This window comes from Actinia tenebrosa, unplaced genomic scaffold (assembly GCF_029948245.1).
Source record: "Actinia tenebrosa isolate PJP-AT-01 unplaced genomic scaffold, QUT_ActTen_1.0 PGA_scaffold10__47_contigs__length_13832649, whole genome shotgun sequence".
NCBI classification, from domain to species: domain Eukaryota; kingdom Metazoa; phylum Cnidaria; class Anthozoa; order Actiniaria; family Actiniidae; genus Actinia; species Actinia tenebrosa.
Window position 1 is genome coordinate 350,977 of NW_028292570.1, and position 15,324 is coordinate 366,300.

The following is a 15,324-nucleotide window of genomic DNA, read 5'->3' on the forward strand; positions in this document are numbered from 1 at the left end:
TTATTACCCTGACGTAATTTACGAAATATTTTACAAAATAGACCCCAACCACCCCCTGTTAGGATGGATTCCGAGAAAATAAAAATGCAAAACTGGCGTTTATTTTGCCAGAAACCCCACTAGGGAATGCATCGCGCAGAACACCAAGCTATCCCCAGTGGGGTTTTTTGCATTTTGGGCTTACGGGGCTTATTTCATCCCGCGCCAGAGGCCCTCTAGTACATACACATATATCTTTCTTACGACCCACCAGAGGGTGAACTCCGGACAGCGTCCCGAGACACCCCCTGACTTTTCCAATCGCGAAACCCCCCATCGCGGGGTTGAATCGCACTTTCTACCCCTCCCCCCACGGTTGCTGTGAGTGGGGGAGGCTTTTTTTTCACTCACAGCAACCGGTCCGAATGCGTCTACAGCGAGGCTCGAACTCGGGACTTTAGGCCTCCCCAGCTCCAAAGTCCACGATCACGAGCGAACGCCAGACACATCTGGACGCTTATGTATGTGAAAATTATTATATTTAATTTGCATAATTTATAGACTGACGTTCGATATGTAAATAGAATCCTGTCACGCTCTTTTCAAAGCAGATGTTTACTGAGCAAGCTTTCTTTGAAGCTCTTCTTTCGCTTCTTGGTAGATCTTTTTGCGAGATTCCTCGGAAAGATCTTTTACGACTGTTTTTTTATTCCTTATGTCCGACTTTAATTTCTCGTATTTGTCTTCTTCGGTCAGAATAAGCGAGAATTCTACGTCGTCTATCTTTCTGTCACGCAAAGCCTTTGAGACAAGATCGGTAATTGTATTTACTTTAGCCCTTGACAGAGCTATTGTAGTGTCATGCTTGGATATTTTGCTTGACAACTGTTTCATAATGCCCGTAGCAACAGCCGAAATATTACCACAGGCTGCCCCAACGCCGGCCAAAGGAACTCCAACGATTTTTCCCGGCCCAGTAAGCGAAGTAGCAACGCCGGAGCCCGTTAACACAACGGATATGGATCCTGAAGTTATCACAATCTTATGTAGCGTACTCCGGGCTCTGACGTATTTCTTCCTAACTTTTTCGTAGTGTTTTGCTTGTCCTTCCAAGTAAGCCAGGATTAAATTTGCTTTGTTAAGTCTGAAGTTTTCGGCATTCATTTCGTTAGGTCCCTCCCTAGGTAAATCAGGATAAAGTGGAGGTGCTGATGGTATAACATCCATTATATATACTAATGTACGACGCTTTTGGGAATGATATTGAGGAGCAGCCACATCACGACAACCGGGATTACTGGAATTGGAGAGCATTTAGGAAGATGTTTCCACATGCAGACCCCAGTAAGTTCGAAAGGAGACCTGATGGGATTTACTTTAAAGGCTCCAGAATGTACAGCAATGCGGACTTACAGCCAACGCTGGTGGGGCAAATAGACAATCAGCTGCAGCATCCCACGCCAGCACCTGTGCAGCATCCCACACCTAAGCCTACGCATGTTGAGCCCGGTTGGTCAAAGGAATTATTGCTGGGTACCAGTACTTATCCGATACCCGCAGTTTCATTTGATAAACACCCAAGCTTGGACCTAACGTTGAACATGCGGATCTCTAACAAGCATTCCTTTCCGTTAAAGGTGCGGGATATCTTCAAAGACGTACCCATCGTTCATACCACTGCAAAAGAATCTCATGAATGGTTAAGTGGTCCTAACATGCGTTATTGGCCGCAGCAACTAAACTTTGCGGTTTGGTGCGCCACCAGCGGCTGTGGTGTAAGTGCGAACTTGATGAAGAATTCGATATTCATGTTTCATTTTCACTTCACGGTTAGAAGAATACTGCATGAGATGGGTGTTATTGCGCTGCCGGGAGATGCCACGTTTTATCCAAGAGATAATAAATACAACGTTCCCGCGTATGATAGGCTTTGTAAGGAGTTTGGTGTTGTAGGGAAGGATTTCAGGTGTACCGCGGGTGCTAACAATGGTTTGGGGCATATTTGGGCTTATTGGGGGATTGGCGGGCATGTGCTAAGTGATAAGGAAGTCCACGCGTTGAATCTGCGATGGAACACTGGGTATCACGAAGAAACTCACGACAGCAGCACCTTCTTCGAACCAAATACCAAAACTACTAAGGAAGTCAGGGATGGGCCTTTGTTCAAAGACGAGGGCGGTAAGTATGGCGGGGCTAATCCACTGATTATCAAAATTACCAACGACGAGCAAACAAAGCAATACTTTAACTTTATACCCCCAGAAGGTAAAGGACTAACTAGAGCCGGCCTTGCCCGTTTGAACCGCAGCATAGAAGCTTACGTGTATTCTATCCTTGGAGCTCAGGTAAACACCCGATCAAGTATAATTGGGAATACGGGCGCCGCAGAAGAGACGCGAGCCGAAGCCTTGATCTTATTCGAAAGTTCGATTTTGGAGGGTGATATTAGCAAGGGCGTACAGCGTTACCAACTAGCTATACAAAATTCTAAGGCCCGACTGGACTATGCCGTAGCCCCGGGTTGTTGGTTAATGCCCAGTAATTTATCTATAAATACTGGCTCTGTAGTAGGATACAACAACAAACTTCAACGAGCTACTAAGGATATGAAGTTTGGGGTGAATGACGTGAACTCTGACACTCTTAAGAGCATTCCTCACTTCGTGGAGAAGTCAAAAAAGTCGCATGAAACGAAGCTACCCGTAGTTAAGGAACCATCAAAGAAGGTCCTGCCTACGATACCTGAGGAATATGACCATAACCTGCTAAAGGCCGGCTTAGCCGCCGCGGGCGTTGGTCTGAGTTATTATATATGGCGATGAACAACCCCTACGTAGCTGGAGTAGATTGTGTTTATACGACTTACACAGGCGAGAAAAAATACACCCAGGCATCTTGGGTTGATGTCACGGGCATGTCTGTAGACTTGAACTACTCGGGAAAGAAGTTAATCCTTTGTAGTATTTGCATTGGCACGACCGGCCATGCCAACGTGGGCTTTAGGTTCCTGGATGAGAATGGCATACTGCAGCCTATGCGCGCGAAGACGAACAACAGGGAGCCTGCGCATTTCTCCGTAGAGCCGCCACCGAATAGCCCTGAGAATCTTACGACTTGGACTTTTCATATGGTCACTAACTGTCATGGGAAGGTAAAGCTACAAATAAGAGTAGACGACTCAGGGAGCGTTTGCGTGAATAGCATAGAAAATCAAAGAGATACGGCTTATAACCATTTAACCATTAGCACTTTGACAGTGCTTAGTCTTTAAATATATGAATCCACATCAGAGGGAAACCCACCATGTTTATTACTTAACAGATAAGACTCTTGAGCATCGCGGCTGGCGTGATATTGGAATGTGGGTTGAAGTTGGAGGTCTTGCACTGATCATTTGTAGTATTAACTTTTCCCCAGCGTATCAATCTAATATAGGACTTAGATTAATAGATGAGAATAATGAGCCTTTGGCGCCCTTTAGGATATCGGCTAATAATCGAGAGCCTTCTCATTTCTCGGCGCAACCATATCGATATAGTTCCGAGGCGTTTTACGTGTTGACGTTTCAAATGGTGGTTAATTGTGAGTACGCTAAGCTACAACTTTTCCCAGATAGTAGGCTTAGCACGCGCACGGTTTTCATAAATAGTTTACCTAACGACCCCAATGAAACTTGGCATCATAAAACCATTTCTACTATAACAGCCATACCACTAGTTCCGCATTACCAAGGCGGTGCGAATACTATCTTTACTTATCCCCAGTCGAGGACGCCTCGGACACCCGACGACGATAAGCCCGACATAACATACAAGGATAAGATTAACCCTTCATCTTCTTCAGGAGTACCACCCCAATAGCTACTACCAAGATCCAAATGTTATTCCCCACAAACTTTAGCAGTTCTCCGCCGGCCCTAAGTGCCAAGGAAACAACCGAACCCAGCAGCCCAGGAAGACCGGCTGCCATCTTTTTTCCCAAGTCCGTTAGTCCATTGCCTAATTTCTTTACGCCCGCGCCCGTAGCCTTAAGCGTGGATAGGATAACTCCTACTACGCTCGAAATAGCAACCGCAAATGCCAGCGGAATACCATACTTCACCAGAGCTCTTTTTATTTTTTCCTTGGTGGTAAGCCCCAGCTCTTTTTCCAGGTTGTTCTTTTGCGCCTGTACTTCCGCAAGGCGTACCTCGAGGGCCTCTACTTCCCTTTGGGCTGCCTCCCTTTCTTCTTCGGGGCGCGCCTGGTCCTCGATTACTTCTTGCTGCCGCTCTATTTGCCCCTCCAGGTCTTCGATTGCCTGATCTCTTTGCCGGATTTGTTCCTCCTTAGTATTGATTTCAGCCATTAACCGCCGCCTTTCCACCAAAGAGCCAGCTATGGTGGTTTGTAGGTTTTCGGTATCGTCTCTAATTAAGTCTAACTCTTGCAGGGCGAGGTTAAGAGCCCTTTGAGCCTGATTTCTTTCACGTCGAATTCGGGTTCTTTGGTCTACCAACTCAGCTATTTCTTGATTTTTAAATTCGACCTCCCTCCTATGCGCGTCGGCAAGCCGTTGGTTTTGCTTCATGTATTCCTCCTCCCTTTCTTCCAGCGTTTCTCGCAGCGCTTCCACTGAGGCGCCAGAGCCTTTAGCCTCCTCCAAGTCTCTTTGTGCTTTATCCCTTTCGCGCAAAGCTTTATCCAACTGGCTCCTCATTTCTACCATTCTTTCGTTACCAAACTTCTTTTCAGCATCGACGATTAGGCTGAGTTTGCTTTGCGTATTCTTCCTCCCTTTCTTTTAACGTTTTTTGCAGTTCGATTGCGCGTTTTTCTAGCGCAACCTTTTCATTCAGGGTTTGCAACCTTTCTAACATGCTCCTAGTAGCCTGCTGAAAGCCTTTTAATCTTAAGACGTCGCCCCTAACGTCACCATTCTCATCAAAGAGGGGCTGTGGTTTCGTCCAGCGGTCTTTGTCAGGAAATCTCAGGTCTTGAACGCTTATGAGAACTTTGTTTCCGCGTTCTGTGAGTTTTACGTCGTCAGCATCAAAGTAGGAATAACGTTGCCTTAGCTCTTGCGTTGCCCACTCTACGGTTTCCCGCGCGGCTGCTTCCGGCTCGTCTATGTTTTGAAGCTCTAAGTATTCGGGGATGGGTTCATTAGGCTTCTTAGATATCCACTTATCTCTTAAGGCAGCTTTGAAGCGTTCCCATCTACTACCATACTTGTTTTCTAGGGCTGCGTCGTAGACTAGGGGGTCGGTTTCCACGCCTTTAGTCCATGCGTCGAATTCGTCGTCGTTAATGTCGACTTGACCTTCTTCGGTAAGGGGGTCAAACTCCGTTCCTTCTACTTCCATTATATATGATAAGCTCAAAGTTAAATCCCAACGCATTACCTAAGCAGGTTGGCGGGTTGAAAGCAGAACGCACCTTTCACCGGGTCACCTTTACGCCTTCTAGCGCTAAACCTGGAGAAACGCTGTACGTAGGCGTGCCCCGCCTAACGGATAACCTAGTATTGGTTCCTGGTACCTTGGCTTTAAGGTTTGACCTAGCGGTGCAGCCAAGCACCAAGGACAAGCGCTATACCGTCAATAACGTGGGTAGGAACCTCGTTTCTAAGATGAGAATCAAGTTCGCAGGGGAATCCCTCTTGGATTTGAATAGGTACGATTTGTACACCACGTATAAGGATCTGTGGCTAACAGCCTTTGACCGTGCACAAAAGATAGAGCAGGGAATTGGAAGCGTTATTCTTCGTAAGCTTCGCAGCGATACTAACTCCGCGCCTACGGACTCCAGTGGAGCAACCGCAGTAGCAGACGCAACGAGGGTAAAGACCGCCTATGGTAGCAAGTACGTTATCCCTTTGGATTTCGAAGTAATTACGAGTCATGGTGTGTACTACCCCAGGCAGTTATCCGAGTTACAGTTTGAAGTAACCTTGGCGGACACTACGAACGTCATAGGAGGAATGGACAGCGCAATTAGCGGGGCTGTTGATCCTTATTCTATCACCAACTTAGAGCTGCAGTATGAGACCGTGTACAGCGAAGAGCTGGCCCGTAGCGCTGGCATGGAATATAGCGCCGGAAAGGCATTCCTTTACGACCACGTAGTGATGTATAAGACGTTCAGCTTCCTGGATAAGACGGATGAGGTTATTAACCAAAGTATTAACCTCCCCCGAAGAAGTCTCACGGGGTTGATGTTGGTGTTTGCCAAACCCTACGAGGCTGGTAAGCGCGACTCCGAAGCCTTTCACAACCCTAACATTACTAACGTAGGGGTCAACATAAACGGCGTTCCAAACAAGGTCTACTCGCAGGGAATAAAGCCCGCAGACGTGTACAGGGAGGCAATGCGCAAGTTTGGCGACCAAATTAGCCCCGAGGAATTCTTTAAGGATAAGTATGCGTTATGGATTGACATGCGCACCATCAACGACGAAGACCTACATGGTCAGGGCCTACGTTTAGTAAATACGCAGGATGGCATTACCTTGGAGATTAAGCGCACCAAGAACACCGATGCCGGCGACGGCGACAAAATAAACTGCTACGTCTTCGTCGTGTCTGACGCGCAACTGAGCGTAGAAATGAATCAGCTAAAGAGCGTTGCCTATTGATCCACTAGCTCATCCTTTTGATAAAAAAATATCGTTGGTATATAATGCTTCGCGTATTCGAAAACAACGAAACCAAACTGCAATGCATAGTGCAAGGCGATAAACTATACTTCAAAGCAAAGGAAGTGGCGCTGGCGTTGGGTTACGAACGCCCAAAAGATGCAATTAAGGTGCATGTTCGTGAAAAGTATAAGGTAAAGCTTAGCGAACTTAGAGTGGAGGTGAATCGCCTCCCCTCGTATTCACAGCCTAATTCCCTGTACGTAACCGAATCTGGGTTGTATCAACTAATATTTAGCTCTAAGATGCCAACGGCAGAGACATTCCAGGATTGGGTCCTCGAGGACGTTCTTCCCGCATTGAGAAAGACAGGTAAGTATGAAATAGAAAGGCGGTTCGATAGTCCTAACAAGTTAGTCTTCAAAATGGAAAATGAGTCTGACCTGCATAAGAAAGTCGTGAACTACATACGCCGCTTCTACCCACAGATGCTCATAGCGCCCGGCTTAGGGGAATTGCAGGATTCTGACAGCAAACGCATAAAATGCTGGCAGAAGGGTTATCAAAGGGGTCAACCCGACCTCTTAATACTGAACGCGCATTTAAGGTATGAAGGGCTTTGCATCGAATTAAAGACGCCGAAAGGAAATGGCATACTCTCCGCAGACCAACGCAAGATAATTTCGCAGTATGACGCGAATGGTTACCTGACCATGATTAGCAACGATTATGACGTCATCTGTCGTGCCCTTAGCAACTACGCGGAAGGCATCCGTATTCCCTGTCGGTGGTGCTGCAAACGCTTCAAGACTACGGAGACAAGGGCAACGCATTTAAGAATATTTCATAGATATAATGATCGTCAACCAAATACACTGGCGTGACCTGATTTGCGGTAAAGCATACGAAATAAAAAGTTACGTCGTCTTCGAAGACATCGACCGTTTACGGTTAGTCCTCAAAGACTTAGAAGGCAAGGAATATTCCCTTTGGGCGCCGGATTGCGTGCGGTACGTAATTCAGGGCGAGGAATTCACCCACTTACGCAGCTATGGTAAGGTAAATGGCCGATGGAAGTTTGACATTGAAAGAAGAGTCACTCCATCTCCTCTTTGTAGTTAAGCGCGTCTGCTAAAGTCCGCTGCGCTTTAGGATCCGCGGAGCACCAATGCCCCACAAAGGATCCTTCGGAGAATACCCTGTCGCAATGAAGGCAGGTGTATTTTTTACGCGGTTTGGGTATCGGTGGCTTACGAGGGGTAATGCAGTCGGCAGGTAGTTCGCAAGTAATACAGTCCATATATTGAAAGGGTAATTAGAATGCCTCCCAGAAAGGCAGCTGCGTAGGCTAGCATATATCCTACAACCTTCCTTAAAAGGGGTTCCTATTATTCTTGTTGTTTTGTTAAATGTTGATGATACTTAACAAACAACAAGAAAAATAAGATTAGGATTTGAGACTCTTTGCGCAAACCCTGCTTTAACTATTAAAGGCCCAAGAAATGCTATTGCGTATCATATATTTCAAAGAGTGTCTCAGAATGTTGACAATAAGGTTAAATCTTTGTTAAGACACCCCGGAAACTATTTCAAAGAGTGTCTCAGAATGTTGACGTTTAGGTTAAATCTTTGTTGAGACACCCCGGAAACTATTTCAAAAGTGTCTCAGAATGTTGACGTTTAGGTTAAATCTTTGTTAAGACAGTTGAAGATATGTTCCTCTTCTCTAACACAACCACAACGATCGCACTCCTGCCTCCAATACTCCCTTTTAGTCCACGGAATGCCTTCGGCGCGTTCAAAAGAGGGGAAAGTACGGACTATCTTCCTATGGTAATCTATGCGATTCCTTAAGTAATCCTCTTTATGCGGGCAGCGACACATCAAATCCGCACATTGGTAGCAATCCACGCCTTCCAAGTCGTAAGCGCGGGAGAGAAACCTATAATTCACTTCATGCGTTCTCCGGTGCGTCTGTAAACGTTGACGACTACTAAGTATCTTATTACAGAAACTACACTGTCTGGTTCGATTACAAACGCCCCTTTTCAGATGCTGCTGCATTTCGAAAAGGTTGTGGAATTCCTTATTACAGTCCTTACAAAGCCCACAAATGCGTTTATCCTGATGTTGTCGCATCTTTTGAACGGTGCTGAATTCCTTACCTGCAATCCTTACAAGCGCGGCTAAGGGGTTTCTTTGTACAAACGCCGCGACGAACGTGGTATTGAAGTCTTTGTTTGGTGCTGAACACCTTCTTACACAACAAGCGGTCCATATATACTTAATAATATCTTAGCCTCCATTTAACATCCTTAACAAAGATTTAACCTAAACGTCAACATTCTGAGACACTCTTTGAATTAGTTTCCAGGCATCCTTAACAAAGATTTAACCTTATTGTCAACATTCTGAGACACTCTTTGAAATATATGATACGCATCCTTAACAAAGATTTAACCTAAACGTCAACATTCTACAGGGGATATCGCATGAAGTCCTTTACGGACTCCTTTGCCCAGCCGGCCATCGTTATCAGCGCGCCAAACCGTTCTGCACGCTTCAGACCGCACATTTCATCGTACAACTCCTGCACGCGCTCTTTTAACCGGTCTATCTCCTCCCTTTGCATTTCTATGGTGTCTCTTTTATCTTTTGCGTCGGCGACAATTCTTTGCACTGCTTCCACTGGCTCCATATATATCAGGGAACAAGTTCCCTTCGAGAGAAGGGATATAAATGAACCCGAATCACATGCCTTGTAACGCTCTGATAGTAGGACCCACCGGCTGCGGAAAGACCCAATTCGTCGTGGAGCAGCTATTAGGACCCTTTAGATACCGCTTCGACTACATCGTGCTGCTTTGCCCCACCTACGTGAATAACCGCACCTGGACAGGCATAGGAGTGAAAGATGACGACTTCTTTGTAGATATCTTAGACCCCAATGAGTTATCCAGCCATCTTAAGTTTTGGCACAAACAATTCCCTAAGGATACGCAGACTTTACTCATACTGGATGACATTGCCTGTGGGGATGACGTAAAAAGACGCACTTCCGAGCTCGTTAAACTCGCCTTCAGCAGCAGAAACGACAATATCAGCGTTTGGTTGCTTTCCCAGCAGCTTACCAGTGTCTCTAAACCCTTCAGGGAAAACATAGGCTCTCTCGTAGTATTTTATACGCCCAGTAAGTCTGACCTGGAAACCATCTTAAGCGACTACGGCGGTGAGATATCCAAGGAACAGTTACACGAATACATGCGGCATTTAAAAACGCACCAACATTCCAAGATGATCTTCTCTTTGAGGTTTCCGTATTCCATTAACATATATGGACATTGAGCAGCTCTTAGATGAAGTCCCCACGCAGTTAGATGAAAGTAACCTCAAGGAACAACTTAACATCCTTGTGTCATCTGGGAAGTGCAAAGAAATGATAGGCAAGGAACTTACCCATGAGCAGGTTAATAAGTTGTCAGAAGAGGAGGTTAAGAAGTTCCATAAGAGGTACGAGGCCGCCCTTGCAAGTAAGACCACGGACGCCGTAGCAGACTCAGCCATTAAGCTGGCCACCAAGCTCCTCGGACTTGCGCTGCCCATAGACGACGTGGAGCAACTGCGGAAGGACATAAGCGAGGACTATGTCATCGCCCAAGAACTTAAGATAACCTGCGGGTGGTTGTCTTTGAAGTGCGGTAAGTTAATAGCAGTCGCCTCTGCGGCTTTGCACGTAGCTCAGCATGTCGACTTGAAGGAGGTACTAGGTTCCTTTGGAACATCTTGGAAGGACTTCAAGAAGGACAGAGAAGTCGAAAAGGTCTTCCAGGCGGCACTTGCTGAGGTACCTGATCACTTAGTCAAGTCGTCCTCAGGAATTACCCAGGTCGCCTCAAGTACTTAGTGAAGTCGTCCTTAAGTACTTAGTCAAGTCGTCCTCAAGTACTTAGTCAAGTCGTCCTTAAGTACTTGCTCAGGTCCTATTAAGTTACTTATCAAGTCCTTCAAGTCCTTAGATATAAATGGAACCAGAGTCGAAGGTAGAGCAGCCCCAAGAGGAGCAGAAGATTACCAAGGCTAAATCTCCAGGCAGAGTTGCCGCGGGGAAGAAGCTCGCGGAGATGAATAGGAAGAACAAAGCAAAGAAAGAGGAAAAGGTGGAGGAAAAAGAAGAGGAATCCTTTATTAATCCTGGGTACGTCATTGGCGCGTTAGGAGTTGCTATAGCAGCAGGCAGCCTTTACTTACAATGGCGGGCTACGAAGCCAAAAGTAGAACCACCAACATATCACGCGCCCGTGCACGCACCTGTGGAACCAGCTGTTAGAAAAAGTAAGATCCCTGAAATGGAGTATTAACCTTCTCGCTCTGTAATATAATGTCAACCGCGTTATTGAAAACTGTTGAAGAAGCAGCTATCATTACTTCCATCGTTGCGGGTATTGGTTGGGTAGGTAAGAAAGTGCTCAAAGAAGACTTTACTGAAGACCCAAGCAAGAGCTTCGCTAATTTCGCCAAAATGACCGCTGCCGTAGGCGGGGCTATCATGGTAAAGGATTACCTACGGAAGGAAAAGTACCTGCCAACGACATAACTCGTGAAAATCCCTGTGATTTTCTAATATATAATGGCTAGCGTGGTCGCAGGTGGAGTTATTGCAGCCTTAGCATTCACTGGAGCTAATTATGGTGGTCAATATTTGGATAGATTAGTTAGAGGTGATCGCAGCGGAGATTTAGCCGCCGAAAGGAAGAGACACGACTTAGCGCTGGAGAAATATCAGCGAGACGTGGCGGCTTGGAATGAAAAAAAACAAGCTTACAGGGATTGGTTGGACAAGAACTACCAAGACAAGATGCAGGCGGATAAGAACTTCGAAAACACGGACTACGCCTTCAAACTTTATGCGCAAGCACACCCCGCGGCATCGACGGGGTTAAGAAAGCCTCAGTTCAAGAATTACTACCAGCCTTCTAAGAAACAAAAAGATAGTGAGTTGGTCTTCGTAGGAGTCGCAGGGCTGGCAGGAGGCGTAGCTTTGGACGTATCTGCTCTAACGAAGGAAACTGTGTTTCCTGAAATATATGATCGTCTTCTTGGAAAGCGACAAGAATAACTTTACCACTTATTTGAATCCCCCCATTAAAGCCCATAAGGTTAGGCTGGTTAGTTGCTCTTTGTACAATTCTTGGTATAATTTAGTCAATGCCTTGGTCACTGAGCATAAAGGCGGCGGCAATTATCAAGGCGTATTGCTGCCCGATGGACATTACACACCAATCACCCTTGCTAAGGAGCTCGCAAAACACGGTTATACGCTCACCACGGGGTTGCCGCACGAAATGACCCTCAAACATAATATGCCAAACTATTCAGTAACTTTTGGAAAGTCTGACCCATTGGGGATCATTATTATGTGCCTAGGGCAAAACAATTACCGACACAGCCATACCTGTGAAATGGAAAGTCGCATCCTCTTACGAAGTCTATTGCGATTTGGCCAATAGTTACAACAATGGAGAAAAGTCTTCTCTTATGTCCAAGTTTCTACCCAAAGGTAATCCATTTGACCCAGTAGAATACACTCCCATTTCTTTGAGCTATGACTTGTCTCATTTGGTAGAAAGCATAAACATCACTATTAAAGTGGACGGAAAGACGGTGGATTTCAACGGACGTAAGATCAATCTCGTCCTGGAATTCATATAATGGGCCGCGTAGAGGACAAACTCAAAAGGATTGACTATGGGCCCGAAGGTTATTGGAAAGGAGCGTCAGCTATATCAAGAAACTCGCGACCGCGGCCAGGGTATCAGAAGAAACGGCTAAGAACTGGCTAAGAAAACAAACCATCTGGAAGGTTTATCTTCCCGTGCCGAAGTACATTCCCAGGCCCAGCTTTACCGTAAATACCCCTAATGAAGTTCATCAGGCGGACTTGCTTTTCTTGCCGCACGATAAGGTGAGAAAAAAGACCTATAGGTACGCTTTGACCGTAGTTGATATCGCAAGCAGATATAAGGACGCCGAACCCATAACCAGCAAGGATTCTGGGGAAGTCGCAGAAGCCCTAGGTAGGATTTATCAGCGCGTTTTGAAATGGCCTAAGCTGCTGCAAGTGGATGCGGGGACAGAGTTCATGGGCGTGGTTACCAAGACCCTGAAAGACCACGACACTAAGATTAGGAGAGCCAAAGCTGAGTACCACAGGGGTCAGAGCATTGTTGAAAGATTCAATAAGACCCTGGCCGAGCGCCTCTTTGGGTACCAGTATTGGAAAGAGCTGGAAGATCCCTCCAAACGCAACAGGGAATGGACTCAGAGGCTCCCCCAGGTCGTCGCGGCTTTGAACAACGAGGCGGCCAGGGCTACGGGAATAAAACCCAAGGATGCCATAAAAAAGAAACACGTGGAACACAAGTCCTACGTCAGAAGTTCGAGGGCGGTCGGACTGAAGGAAAAAAAGCTACCCCGCGACATAGTGGTCAGATACCTCTATCAGCCGGGGGAACTCGAAGGTGGCAGTAAGAGAGCCACGGATCCTAACTGGTCTTTGGAAACGTATGAGATTTCAAAGTCCGTCACCAAGGAAGGGCAACCCGTGTTGTATTACCTAAATGGCCCAAGTCGTGGATTTGTCATGGAAGAGCTGCTCATAGTCCCCAAAGACTCAAAGTAGTGCTGCTCCACGCGCCCGATTACACTCTAGGCATGTCAGCCTTACGTTGCCTCTGCAATGCCCGCGTTTATTATTTATGCAATCCACGGAGAACTGCTGATCGTCATTTGGGTCAAACCTCCATAGTAGAGGTATGTTACACTTGGCACACCGCGCCCCTTTCTTATAGACGTCGTCCACGCATGGGTCGAACGTCATATCTTTTTCTTCGTCGTGCCGCTTGTAGCGAAGGAGTTTCTTAGCAATGTTCTCTTTGGCTACGTCTTCTGGGGTCTTATCGTAGCGCAATTGCGGACCCCATGGCTCTTTTTAACTGTTTGGCATACTCCACACGGCTTACGGCGGTGTAGATAAGGTTGCTCCAACACAGCCGCTGGTCTATGATCCATAAGGTTTCTTTTATGGTAAGCCCTTGCGCGCTGTGGACTGTCATACAATAGCCCAAGCGCCAGTCTGGATGGGAGGTTATTTTTTCCACCTTTTCTATGGGTACCCAGGCTTTATCATGCGTTACTGCGTTCTGCAGTTGGATGTCGGTACCAGGTACCCAGACGTCTCTTTTTTGCATGCGGGTGTCGTGGGGTTTGTAAGAAACGGGCACCAAATGCGTAGGGAAGCGCTCTCGGTATATATTGAGTAAGTCTTTCTGTATGCGAGACTGTGCCGCGCGCTTACTACTTAGCACCAGATCCTTAGGGTGCCAGGCGTATAGAAAGTCCTCGTATTTCTTCGCTCGTACGCGTTTGCGCAGTGTTTTGCATTGCTCGGCGTCACTGAGGCCCCTCAATTCCGCTTTCAGGTTTCTTATTTGATCCTTACTGCGGTAGTCGGTGTTAATTTCCTCCGCATGGTCTACGAAATCTTTCAGCCATTCGTGGGGCATCTCTCCGGCTATTGGAGGAGGCTGGCAGGGATCTCCGGCGAATATTACTTGACACTTTCCACGGAGGAATTCTACGAATTCTTTGAGGATTTCTAAAGGAACGGTGCAAATCTCATCCCAAAGTATCACCGGAGGTATGTCGTGGATGGCTTCTGGTACCCACGTTTGGCCATTCCAACGGAAGAAGCTGTGGTACGTTTGAGCGTCGTGGCCCATTTCGCAGAGTTCTCTTTCCAAACGATGTGTTGGCGTTAGCACCTTTATCTTAGGAAAGAGTTCTAACACGCGCGTAGTTTTACCACTGCCGCCGGTACCATAGAGGTAAGAGAAGCGTTGGTAGGAAATAGGGTCCGCAACTGAAGGTAGAGGCTCTTTGGTAGGCGTAATGGAACCGCGGGTGTGTTCTCCGTGATATTCTACACGTGCCCTCCAAGACCTTATCTCCTTATCTTTGACGCGCCATTGGCCACTTTCTGCAAGTTCATCGGCAGTGTAGAATTCCTTCATCTTTTCCAATACGTGCAGGTTTCACGTATAAGGAATCCGTGGCTACGCGGGGGATATCTTCTTTGTCAAATCTTAACAGCATCGCTAATAGGTTAATGTGCGCATATGCGAGCATGCTGGCACGCAGATGGTAATACTGCGGTCGATGGTCCTGGTAATAACACAGCGCATTCCATTCGTGTAGTTTATCGTCGACAAGGTAGTCCCATTTCTCTACAGACACCATCGTTCCTTTGTCATGCGCACGTTTTATGAGGAAGCTTAACTCGCCGGCGTCCGTTATTAGGCGTCGCTGCATATGTTTTTCACCCTCCTTAGCGCCCTGCGTGAATTTACCTATGACCACACGCGCTGTGGGGTTATGCTCCGGTAACCATTGCGTGAAGGCGCTGTGACAAAGTATGGCTTCATGCGCTGTGTATTTTAAAAGTTTGCGCTCTTCAAAGAACTTCAATAGGGGCACCGGTATCCATTCTTTCTCCTGCAGGTGCTTCCCATACCACGCATAGATTATGGGGTGCAGACCCGCTGCTAATTTCCAGGTGGTCAACCGTACAAACCCCGTTGCTGGGGCGTCGTAGTGACCATCCAACGCAACACGAAAGAATTGCGAGTCTGGATGCCCGTATCTATCATAATATTCCTTACAATCCCCCAGGCC